The sequence below is a fragment of the Triticum urartu genome, chromosome 2A (genome assembly GCF_056163025.1).
Source record: "Triticum urartu cultivar PI428250 chromosome 2A, HENAU_Tu73, whole genome shotgun sequence".
In the NCBI taxonomy this organism is placed as follows: Eukaryota; Viridiplantae; Streptophyta; class Magnoliopsida; order Poales; family Poaceae; genus Triticum; species Triticum urartu.
The window spans coordinates 218,072,355-218,086,110 of record NC_141874.1 but is presented as its reverse complement, the minus strand read 5'-3'; positions in this window follow the sequence as shown (position 1 = coordinate 218,086,110).

Sequence of the window (13,756 nt, the reverse complement as noted above, 5' to 3'; positions counted from 1 at the left end):
TACTATCATGGTGGTTGTGAAACATTGAGAATGGTTGACAGCATTCTCAATCCCAATTAAGTAACATCATTAAAACCCATCAAAATTAATTTAGGGTAACATGTTGAGATACACATGATAATCCAGGTACTAGATACTCAAGAATTGTCCATAACCGGGGACACGGCTAACCATGATTAGTTTGTTACACTTTGCAGAGGTTTGCGCACTTTTCCCCACAAGACTCGATCGCCTCCGTTTGGTTTCTTGCACTACATGGTGTTTGAGAAGACGGATGACCGAGACATAGTCTTTCAGAAGCGCTAGCACCTTACGATCGGGTAGACCGTACCACCTACAACCCCTACATCTGCTAGTCTACCACTGTAAGAGTTCGCATAACTTAGTCAACTATGCCAGAGCCCATAATGGCTTGTGGCTGCACACGGAAGTTTCTAGTATGAATAATCTCATGATCCCTTTGAGCCTGGGTGGCGGTCCAATAAAAACAGGCAAGTCCTGGAAACCCCAGGTGCCTCAATCCACCCAGATGTGTGTTAGGTTGCCACCTTAGATAAACCATTAATTAACAATCTCACATCTGTCATGGATATCACTCAGCCAATCCACGTCTACTAGCATAGCATGGCATAATAAGCAAACGTAGAAGTAACTCCCAAAGGTTTGATAATAAACAGGTAATAGGTACTACCTCATCTACTTCCCATCCCACAATTTAATTAGATCCTAATCATGCAATGTGTGAGGATTGATCTAATGCAATAAAACTGGGTTGTAGAAAAGGTATAATCAAAGTGTTACTTGCCTTGCTGATGATCCGCGAAACCTAGAGATTCGAAGTAACAGGCGGCGCACTCCGGGTATTCTATCGCAGACAAACAACAAGCATACAATAAGTACTCATCTAATGCACAGGTAAAACTCAAATAAGAGATCTAACCAGAAGGTTCAACTTAAGAACTCCGGTTGGCAAAAAGAATCAAATCGAACGAAGCAAAAGAAATCAAACGGCGAAAGAAAACAACTTCGTTCTAGTAATCTAGATCTAGGGCAAATTTTACAGTAGCAAAAACTTGTTTAAGTTGATTATTCGGAAAGAGAGTTTCGAGATGAAACTCCAGGCGCTTGAATCGCCTGATTCCGATAAACGAGCGAAAAGTTATACTAAAACGAAAATCGGATCAGAAATCGCGATCAGAAAATAACCGCGGAGAATCCGACAAAAAAGAAAAACGACGAACAGAATTTTTTTTATTTTTTTTTAAAACTGCACGGAAAACGAGGCGGCGGCGAACCTCGAAAGGCGCACTCTCCGGCGGCGGCGGCGGCCTGGGGCTAGGGTTAGGGTTCGGTGGGCTGGCTCTCTCCCTCGGGCGCTATATAAAGGCCCCCGGGCGGCAGAGTCCAGGCCGAATACGGCCCGTAGTCGGTTCCGTTTTTTTAAATCCACTCGGAAGAAAAATAAAAAGAAATACTAAACGGACTCCAAAATCACGAAATAAATTTTGCCGGGTTTCTAAAATCAAGCCCGATAAAGTGAACATTTATCTGGGCCCAAACTACAACTTTGAAAAACGCGCATTTTCCCTAAATTCAAATAAAAATACCGAAAAACTCCGAAATAAAACTTATTTGATTTTTCTATTAAATCCTCAATATTTCTATATTTTGGGAAAGTCATTTTATTCCCGCTCTCATATTTTTGTAATAGAAATAATTGATGATAAAATAAATAAAATCAAATGATCCTGTTTACATAATTTGAGAAAACTCAAATATGTAAATAACGAAATCTCCAACTCTCTCCGTGGGTCCTTGAGTTGCTTAGGATTTTCTAGGATCAAAACCAAAAGCAAAATAAAATATGATATGCATGATGACCTAATGTATAACATTCCAAATTGAAAATTTGGGATGTTACATCCACACATCGACCGCTATCCAGCATGCATCTAGAGTATTAAGTTCATAAGAATAGAGTAACGCATTAAGCAAGATGACATGATGTAGAGGGATAAACTCAAGCAATATGATATAAACCCCATATTTTTATCCTCGATGGCAACAATACAATACGTGCCTTGCTGCCCCTACTGTCACTGGGAAAGGACACCGCAAGATTGAACCCAAAGCTAAGCACTTCTCCTAATGCAAGAATGATCAATCTAGTAGGCCAAACTAAACTGATAATTCGAAGAGACTTGCAAAGATATCAAATCATGCATATAAGAATTCAGAGAAGAACCAAATAATATTCATAGATAATCTTGTTCATAAACCCACAATTCATCGGATCTCGGCAAACACACCGCAAAAGAGTATTACATTGAATAGATCTTCAAGAACATCGAGGAGAACTTTGTATTGAGAATCAAAGAGAGAGAAGAAGCCATCTAGCTAATAACTATGGACCTGAAGGTCTGTGGTAAACTACTCACGCTTCATCGGAGAGGCAATGGTGTTGATGTAGAAGCCCTCCGTGATCGATTCCCCCTCCGACAGATCACCGGAAAAGGCCCCAAGATGGGATCTCACGGGTACAGAAGGTTGCGGTGGTGGAAAAGTTGTTTTGTGGCTCTCTGCGATGTTTCTAGGGTATAATAGTATATATAGGAGAAAGAAGTACATCAGTGGAGCTACGAGGGGCCCATGAGGGTGGGGACGCACCAACCCCACCGGGCGCGCCCTCCTGCCTCGTGGCCGCCTCGTGGAGTTCCAGACTTCGACTCCAAGTCTTCTGGATTGCTTCCTGTCCAATAAAGATCATCACGAAGGTTTCATTCCGTTTGGACTCCGTTTGGTATTCCTTTTCTGCGAAACTCTAAAATAGGAAAAAAACAGAAACTGGCACTGGGCCTCCGGTTAATAGGTTAGTCCCAAAAATAATATAAAATAGCATATTAAAGCCCATTAAACATCCAAAACAGATAATATAATAGCATGGAACAATCTAAAATTATAGATACGTTGGAGACATATCAAGCATCCCCAAGCTGAATTCCTGCTCGTCCTCGAGTAGGTAAATGATAAAAACAGATTTTTTGATGTGGAATGCTACCTAACATAATTATCAATGTAATTTTCCTTATTGTGGCATCAATGTTGAGATCTGAAATATTCAAAACAAAAGTTTAATATTGACATAATAATAATACTTCAAGCATACTAATAAAGCAATCATGTCTTCTCAAAATAACATGGCCAAAGAAAGCTATCCCTACAAAATCATATAGTCTGGCTATGATCTATCTTCATCACACAAAATATTTAAATCATGCACAACCCCGATGACAAGCCAAGCAATTGTTTCATACTTTTGATGTTCTCAAACTTTTTCAATCTTCACGCAATACATGAGCATGAGCCATGGACATAGCACTATAGTTGGAATAGAATGGTGGTTGTGGAGAAGACAAAAAGGAGAACATAGTCTCACATCAACTAGGCGTATCGATGGCTATGGAGATGCCCATCAATAGATATCAATGTGAGTGAGTAGGGATTGCCATGCAATGGATGCACTAGAGCTATAAGTGTATGAAAGCTCAAAAAGAAACTAAGTGGGTGTGCATCCAACTCGCTTGCTAACGAAGACCTAGGGGCATTTTGAGAAAGCCCATCATTGGAATATACAAGACAAGTTCTATAATGAAAGATTCCCACTAGTATATGAAAGTGACCACATAGGAGATTCTCTATCATGAAGATCATGGTGCTACTTTGAAGCACAAGTGTGGAAAAGGATAGTAGCATTGCCCCTTCTCTCTTTTTCTCTCATTTTTTGGGCCCTTCTCCTTTTTTATGGCCTCTTTTTTTTCTTTTTTTGTTTAGAGTCTCATCCCGACTTGTGGGGGAATCATAGTCTCCATCATCCTTTCCTCACATGGGACAATGCTCTATTAATGACAATCATCACATTTATTTACTTACAACTCAAGAATTACAACTCAATACTTAGAACAAAATATGACTCTATATGAATGCCTCCGGCGGTGTACTGGGATGTGCAATGAATCAAGAGTGACATGTATCAAAGAATTATGAATGGTGGCTTTGCCACAAATATGATGTCAACTACATGATCATGCAAGGCAATATGACAATGATGGAGTGTGTCATAATAAACGGAACGGTGGAAAGTTGCATGGCAATATATCTCGGAATGGCTATGGAAATGCCATAATAGGTAGGTATGGTGGCTGTTTTGAGGAAGGTAAATGGTGGGTTTATGGTACCGGTGAAAGTTGCGCGGTACTAGAGAGGCTAGCAATGGTGGAAGGGTGAGAGTGTGTATAATCCATGGACTGGGCATTACTCATAAAGAACTCACATACTTATTGCAAAAATCTATTAGTTATCGAAACGAAGAACTACGCGCATACTGCTAGGGGGATAGATTGGTAGGAAAAGACTGTCGCTCGTCCCCGACCGCCACTCATAAGGAAGACAATCAAAAAATAAATCATGCTCCGACTTCATCACATAACGGTTCACCATATGTGCATGCTATGGGAATCACAAACTTTAACACAAGTATCTCTCAAATTCTCAACTACTCAACTAGCATGAATCTAATATCACCATCTTCATATCTCAAAAGAATCATAAGGAATCAAACTTCTCACAGTATTCAATGCACTTTATATGAAAGTTTTTATTATACCCATCTTGGATGCCCATCATATTTGGACTAATTTTACAGCCAAAGCAAATTACCATGTTGTTCTAAAAGACTCTCAAAATAATATAAGTGAAGCATGATAGAACAATAATTTCTATAAAATAGAACCACCACCATGCTCTAAAAAGATATAAGTGAAGCACTAGAGCAAAATTATCTAGCTCAAAAGATATAAGTGAAGCACATAGAGTACTCTAACAAATTCCGATTCATGTGTGTCTCCCCCAAAAGGTGTGTACAGCAAGGTTGATTGTGGTAAACTAAAAAGCAAGGACTCAAATCATACAAGACGCTCCAAGCAAAACACATATAATGTGGTGAATAAAAACATAGCCTCATGTCCATGAATTTTACCTTGGGGTGCCTTGGGAATCCCCATGCTTAGGCTCTTGCCGCTCCTTATTCCAAAATCCATCAAATATTTACCCAAAAACTTGAAAAATTCACAACACAAAACTTCAACAGAAAATCTCATGAGCTTCTTAGTATAAGAAAATAAACCACCACTTTAAGGTACTATAATAAATTCATTCTTTATTTATATTTGTGTTAAACCTAATTTATTCCAACTTCTATATGGTTCATACCCCCTGATACTACTCATAGATTCATCAAAATAAGCAAACAACACACCAAAAAAACAGAATTTGTCAAAAACAGAACAGTGTGTAGCAATTTGTAACTTTCAAATACTTCTGTAACTCCAAAAATTCTGAAAACTTAGGAAGGCCTGAGCAATTTGTATATTGATCTACTGCAAGTGGAGTAGGTATTTTATCGCTCTCTGGTAAAAAATGAAAATTAATTTCGTGAGCATAAAAGTTTCTGTTTTTTCAGCAAGATCAAACAACTATCACCCAAGAAGATCCTAAAGGCTTTACTTGGCACAAACACTAATTAAAACATAAAAATCACAATCATAATAGAAGCTAGATGAATTATTATTACTAAACAGGAGCAAAAAGCAAATAACAAAAATAAAATTGGGTTGCCTCCCAACAAGCGATATTGTTTAATGCCCTTAGCTAGGCATTGATAATTTTAATGATGCTCACATGAAACATAGCAATTGAAACAGAAAGAGAGTATCATATAGCATGTGAAAAACACATCTAAGTCTAACATACTACCTATGCATAGGCATATTATAGGCAAACAAATTATCATAGCAAGCAAAAACTAGCATATGCAAGGTAGAGGAAAGAAACAATAGCAATCTCAACATAACAAGAGGTAATTTAGCAACATGAAAAATTTCTACAACCATATTTCCCTCTCTCATAATAATTAGATGTAGGATCATAATCAATTTCAACAATATAACGATCACATAAAATTTTCTCTTCATGATGCACATGCATGCAAAGTTGACACTCTTCTGAAATAGTGGGATTATCATAAAATAATGTCATGACCTCTCCGAACCCACTTTTATCAAAAACTTCATAAGATTGAACATTATCCAAATATGTGGGATCTAAAGTTGACACTCTTCCAAACCCACTTTCAGTATTATTGCAAACATTATTATCTATCTCATATTCACCTTGGGGCTTAAGTAAATTTTCAAGATCATAAGAAGAATCACCCCAATCATGATCATTGCAATAAGTAGTAGACATAGCAAAATTAGCATCCCCAAGCTTAGGGTTTTTCATATTATTATCACAATTGATATTAATATAATTTATAGTAACATTATTGCAATCATGATTTTTATTCAAAGATCTATCATGAATCACTTTATAAAGCACTTCATCACAATTTTCAAATTCACAGATTTCAATCAAAACTCCATAAAGATAATCTAGTGCACTCAACTCACTAGCAATTGGTTCATCATAATTGGATCCTTTTAAAAGATTAGCAAGTGGATGGGGACCAATAAAATTTTAGCAAGCGAAGATGCAAGCAAAAATAAGGCACATGGTAACAAAAGATCGAATGGAAGAGGGCGAAGCAAAGGCGAATCTTTTCGAAAATCGTTTTAGAAGTGGGGGAGAGGAAAACGAGAGGCGAATGACAAATAATGTAATGCGAGGGAGAAGATTTTATGGTGGGTACTTGGTATGTCTTGAGTTCCAGACTTTGACTCCAAGTCTTCTGGATTGCTTTCGGTCCAAGAAAGATCATCTCAAAGGTTTCATTCCGTTTGGACTCCGTTTGGTATTCCTTTTCTGTGAAACCCTAAAATAGGCAAAAAAAACAAAAACTGGCACTAGGCCTCCGGTTAATAGGTTAGTCCCAAAAATAATATAAAAGAGCATATTAAAGCCCATTAAATATCCAAAACAGATAATATAATAACATTGAACAATCAAAAATTATAGATACGTTGGAGACATATCATCCACACAGACAACCAATACAAAAAAATTGCATGGTGTTCTGAACATGGGTTTGATCTCTTCCTTCTCTTGTTGTGTCGGCGGGACCTCACTACAAAAATTGCCAATCTGCAATGTATATGGATTTGTTGGGGAACGTAGCATGCAATTTCAAAAAAATTCCTACAATCACACAAGATCTATCTAGGATATGCATAGCAACAAGAGTGGGAGAGTGTGTCCACGTATCCTCGTAGACTGAAAGCGGAAGCGTTAGGTTAACGCGGTTGATGTAGTCGAACGTCTTCACAATCCAACTGATCCAAGTACCGAACATACGGCACCTCCGTATTCAGCACACGTTCAGCTCGATGATGTCCCTCAAGATCTTGATCCAGAAGAGGGTCGAGGGAGAGTTCCGACAGCCCGACGGTGTGGTGACGGTGATGGTGATGTGATCCGCTCAGGGCTTCTCCCAAGTAGTACGACGCTATAACCGGAGGAATAAACTATGGAGGGGGCATCGCGCACGGCTAAGAGAAATCTTGGTGTGTATTTGGGGTGCCCCCGCCCCTGTATATAAAGGGGGGAGGAGGAGGCCGACGGCCAGGAGGGGTGTGCCATGGGGGCATCCTACTTGGACTCCTAGTCCAAGTAGGATTCGCCCCCCCTTTTCTTTCTCCATCGGAGGGAATAGGAAGGAGAGGGAGAGGGAAAGGGAAGGGGACGCCACCTTCTCCTCATTGTCCTATTCGAACTCCCTAGGAGGAGGGCGCGAAGCCACCCCCCGCGGGCTTCCCTCTCTCCCCCTTAGGCCTGTGTTGGCCCAACACTTCCCTAGGGGTTCCGGTAACCCCTTGGTACTCCGGAAAAATACCTGAATCACACGGAACCATTCCGATGTCCGAATACTACCTTCCAATATATGAATCTTTACCTCTCGACCATTTCGATACTCCTCGTCATTTCCATGATCTCATCCGGGATGCCGAACAAACTATGATCACCAAAACACATAACTCATAATACAAATCATCATCGAATGTTAAGCGTGCGGACCCTACAGGTTCGAGAACTATGTAGACATGACCGAGACACATCTCCGGTCAATAACCAATTGCGGAACCTGGATGTTCATATTGGCTCCTACATATTCTATGAAGATCTTTATCGGTCAAACCGCATAACAACATACATCATTCCCTTTGTCATCGTTATGTTACTTGCTCGAGATTCAATTGCCGGTATCCTCATACCTAGTTCAATCTCGTTACCGGCAAGTTTCTTTACTCGTTCCATAATGCATCATCCCGCAACTAACTCATTAGTTACATTGCTTGCAAGGCTTATAGTGATGTGCATTACCGAGAGGGCCCAGAGATACCTCTCCGATACTCGGAGTGACAAATCCTAATCTCGATCTATGCCAACTCAACAAACACCTTCGGAGACACCTATAGAGCATCTTTATAATCACCCAGTTACGTTGTGACGTTTGATAGCACACAAGGTGTTCCTCCGGTATTCGGGAGTTGCATAATCTCATAGTCGGAGGAATATGTATAAGTCATGAAGAAAGCAATAGCAATAAAACTAAATGGTCATTATGCTAAGCTAACGGATGGGACTTGTCCATCACATCATTCTCTAATGATGTGATCCCTTTCATCAAATGACAACACATGTCTATGGTCAGGAAACATAACCATCTTTGATTAACAAGCTAGTCAAGTAGAGGCATACTAGGGACACTCCGTTTGTCTATGTATTCACACATGTACTAAGTTTCCGGTTAATACAATTCTAGCATGAATAATAAACATTTATCATGATATAAGGAAATATAAATAAAAACTTTATCATTTCCTCTAGGGCATGTTTCCTTCAGTCTCCCACTTGCACTATAGTTAATAATCTAGATTACATAGTAATGATTCTAACACCCATGGAGTCTTGGTGTTGATCGTGTTTTGCTCGTGAGAGAGGCTTAGTCAACGGGCCTGGAACATTCAGATCTGTATGTATCTTGCAAATCTCTATGTCTCCCTCCTTGACTTGATCGCGGATGGAATTGAAGCATCTCTTGATGTGTTTGGTTCTCTTGTGAAATCTGGATTCCTTCGCCAAGGCAATTGCTCTAGTATTGTCACAAAAGATTTTCATTGGACCCGATGCACTAGGTATTACACCTAGATCGGATATGAACTCCTTCATCCAGACTCCTTCATTTGCTGCTTCTGAAGAAGCTATGTACTCTGCTTCACACGTAGATCCCACCACGACGCTCTGCTTGGAACTGCACCAACTGGTAGCTCCACCATTCAATATAAATACATATCCGGTTTGTGACGTTAGAGTCATCCGGATCAGTGCCAAAGCTTGCGTCGACGTAACCATTTACGACAAGCTCTTTGTCACCTCCACAAACGAGAAATATATCCTTAGTCCTTTTCAAGTATATTAGGATGTTCTTGACCGCTGTCTGATACGTCTCCGTTGTATCTATACTTTTTTATTGTTTCATGCCAATATTATACAACTTTCACATATTTTTGGAAATTTTTATATGATTTATTGGACTAACCTATTGATCCAGTGCCAAGTGCTAGTTCCTCTTATCTGCATGTTTTTTGTATCGCAGAGTATCCATATCAAACTAAGTCCAAATGCAATAAAATTTTATGGAGAATTATTTTGGAATATATGTGATTTTGGGGAGTTGGAATCACCGCAAACGGAGGCCCACACAGCCCATAAGACACCAGGGCGCGCCAGAGGCCCCTGGCGTGTGGTGGTGGGTTGTGCCCTCCTCGGACGTCGGTTGGAGCTCTACATCGGGCGCAAGGAAGCTTATATCCGGAAAAAAAATTGTGTTAAAATCTCAGCGCAATCGGAGTTACGGATCTCCCGGAATATAAGAAACAGTTTTCGGCCAGATTTGGGGGGCGCGAAATAGAAGAGAACAGAGAGGGAGATCCAATCTCGGAGGGGCTCCCGCCCCTCGGCCGCCATGGAGACCAAGGTATATAGGGGGAACTCTCCTCCCATCTAGGGGGAGGCTAAGGAAGAAGAAGGAGGGGGATCTCTCCCCCTCGCTTCTGGTGGCACCTGAGTGCCGCCGAGGCAACGATCGAGGCGGCGATCTACATCAACAATCTTGATACCGTCAATACCAACTCTATCCCCCCTCTATGCAGCTGTGTAACACCTCTTCTCCCCGCTGTAATATCTACTTAAACATGGTTCTCAACTCCGTATATTATTTCCCAATGATCTATGGTTATCCTATGATGTTTGAGTAGATCTGTTTTGTTATGTGGGTTAATCGTGATCTTGGTTGGTATGATTGTATATTTTATTTATGGTGTTGTCCTATGGTTCCCTCCGTTCTCATGCAAACATGAGGGCCCCCCGCTGTAGGGTGTTGCAATATGTTCATGGTTCACTTATGGTGGGTTGCAAGAGTGACAGAAGCTTAAACCCGAGTAAGTGGGGTATGATGTATGGGAGTAAAGAGGACTTGATACTTAATGTTATGGTTGGGTTTCATGACCTTAATGATCTTTAGTAGTTGCAGATGCTTGCTAGGGGTCCAATCATAAGTGCATATGATCCAAGTAGAGAAAGTATGTTAGCTCATGCCTCTCCCTCATATAAAATTACAAGAATGATTATTGGTACTTGTTATCGATTGCCTAGGGACAAATAACTTTCTGTTGACACAAACCCTTTTTCTAAACACCTAACTTTTATTATCTTGCAAAGTACTTCTAGTTTTATTCTTGCAAAGTAGTTCTAGCATCACACCTACAAAATAGTTTCATACTTGTTTCCGATAAAGCAAATGTCAAGTGTGCGTAGAGTTGTATCGGTGGTCGATAGAACTTGAGGGAACATTTGTTCTGCCTTTAGCTCCTCCTTGGGTTCTACACTCTTATTTATCGAAGAAGGCTACAAACGATCCCCTATACTTGTGGGTTATCAAGACCTTTTTCTGGCGCCATTGCCGGGGAGTTATAGCGTGGGGTGAATATTCTCGTGTGTGCTTATTTGCTTTATCACTAAGTAATTTTTATTTCCTGTTCTAAGTTGTTCTCTCTCTCTTTAGTTATGGATATGGAACACTGAACACCAAAAAAATTTGTTGTACCTGCTACTCATGGGGATGGGGAACCTCCTAAAACCCTCGATGCTTGTTATGTGAAAGATATTATGCACTACTTTGGTAATCCTGAGAGAACCCCATTCAACTATATAATGGGAGTGACGTCGGATCAATGTGAATACTTTCGGGATTATCGCTTGACTCACAAAGGGAAATTGTTATGGGATCAAATTCGTATATTGAAATGGTATGCTTGGAATCTATGCTTGAGATATGATTTTACTTGTTGCTCTAGGATGAATGTTCCACATCTTCCCTTTGCATGAAAATTTAATGATAATGAAACCTTAGCTTCTTATGCTAATGGTATATATGATTACTATGATGTGGATCAAATAGAATAATTTGTTGCTTTTAAGGGTGCATATGAAATTGAATCTTTGTTTGAAAAGTTTGAAGATTTTGATGATTCAATTTATAGACCTAAAAATCTTGCTATCCTTAAATATTGTTATGATAATTATAAATACAATTACAATATTGATGTATTTATTGAGAATAACTCCGCTGTCCAAGAAGAGACTAATATTTTGCAGGAGTCTATGGAAGAAGGAATTGATGAAACTGTGAGCTCATTGGATGAAAAAGATGATGAGGAGAGAGAAGAACAAGCGGAGGAATAGAAGATTGATCACCTGTGCCCACCTTCTAATGAGAGTAACCCTCCAATTCATACATTGTTTAATTTCCCTTCGTTCTTACCTAAGGATGAATGCTATGATAATTGCTACGATCCTGCCGATTCATTTGAAATATCCCTTTTTGATGAACTTGCTATGCTTGTGGCCATGATGCCAATTTGAATTATGCTTATGGAGATGAACTTGCTATAGTTCCTTATTTTAAGAATGAAATTGTTTCTATTGCACCCACACATGATAGTCCTATTATCTTTTTGAATTCTCCAAACTATATATCGGAGAAGTTTGCACTTATTAAGGATTACATTGATGGTTGCCTTTTACCATTGCACATGATGATTTTGTTGAATATAATATGCATGTGCTTGCTGCTCCTACTTGCAATTATTATGAGAGAGGAACTATATCTCCACCTCTCTATGTTTCCAACACGATAAAATTGCATGAAACTACTTATGCTATGTATTAGCCATTACTTGATGTGCATGAATTGTTCTTTTATGACATGCCGATGCATAGGAAGAGGGTTAGACATCGTCATTGCATGATATATGTTGCTTTGTGCTCATTACTAAATGCCAAATCATTGTTAATTAAAATTGGCTTTGATATACCTTGGGATTCTGGTGGATTCATTACTTGAGCACTTTATGCCTAGCTTAATGGCTTTAAAGTAAGCGCTGCCAGGGAGAAAACCCAGAAGTTTTAGAGAGTCATTTCTTTCTGTTGAGTGCCTTTATAAAGTATAAAAACAAAAATGTATATAGGGGAACTTAAAAAACTTTTCACAAAAGAGAAGCGATTGGAAGTTATGCATTGGAGAAGTGAGGGTCGACCCTGAACACTTGTGTTCATGCTCATGGAAACAATGTAGAATTTTTCATGAAGATTCTCGCAAAGATAATTATCCCCTTGTACAATTCCATTGTATTATAAAAATAATGTGCCAATGTTTGCCTTTAGGATGATTAAATTGCTTGTTGGTTTGTGCGGTGCAAAACAGAAACTTTGGCTCTAGTGCTTGATTTTACATTTTTTTACTGGAACGTCAAACGGTTCTCAAACATTTTGTACTGTCTTTCTATACAAATTTTTTATTTTTTCCTAATTTTTCAGAATTTTTTGAGTTACATAAGTATGGTGGATGTTCGAATCTTTACAGACTATCCTGTTTTCACATCTTGCTATTATAGCTTCATTATTTGCGTATGTTGAATTCTTGTTGAAGCCTCCTTGAATTTGGGCCATAGAATTGTGATACCATACAATGGGTAATGTTTGTTTATAATTATAAAATAATGTTACAGTAGTACATGATGGGATTTCATTGCCATATTCACTAACCCCGCCGCTAAAAGTTCAGTTAAGTTTTCTGTGGATGAAGTGTTCGAAGATCGAGGAGGTCTCGATGTGAGGAGAAGGAGGAGAGGAAAGAGTTCAAGATTGGGGATGCCCAAGGCACCCTAAGTAAATATTCAAGGAGACTCAAATGTCTAAGCTTGGGGATGCCCCGGAAGGCATCCCATCTTTCTTCAACGAGTATCGGTATGTTTTCAGATTCGTTTCATTCATGTGATATGTGCAAATCTTGGAGCGTCTTTTGCATTTAGTTTTCACCTTTATTTTATGCACCATGCTGGTATGAGATAGTTCATGGTTGATTTATAGAATGCTCATTGCACTTCACTTATATCTTTTGAGTATGGCTTTATAGAATGCTTCACGTGCTTCACTTATATCATTTGAAGTTTGGATTGCATGTTTCTGTTCACATAGAAAACCGTTGTTTGTAGAATGCTCTTTTGCTTCACTTATATTTATTAGAGCATGATCTTTTATAGAAATAATTAAACTCTCATGCTTCACTTATATCTATTTAGAGAGTCAAAAGGAATTGGTCATTTGCATGGTTAGTCATAAAATCCTACATACAACTTATGGA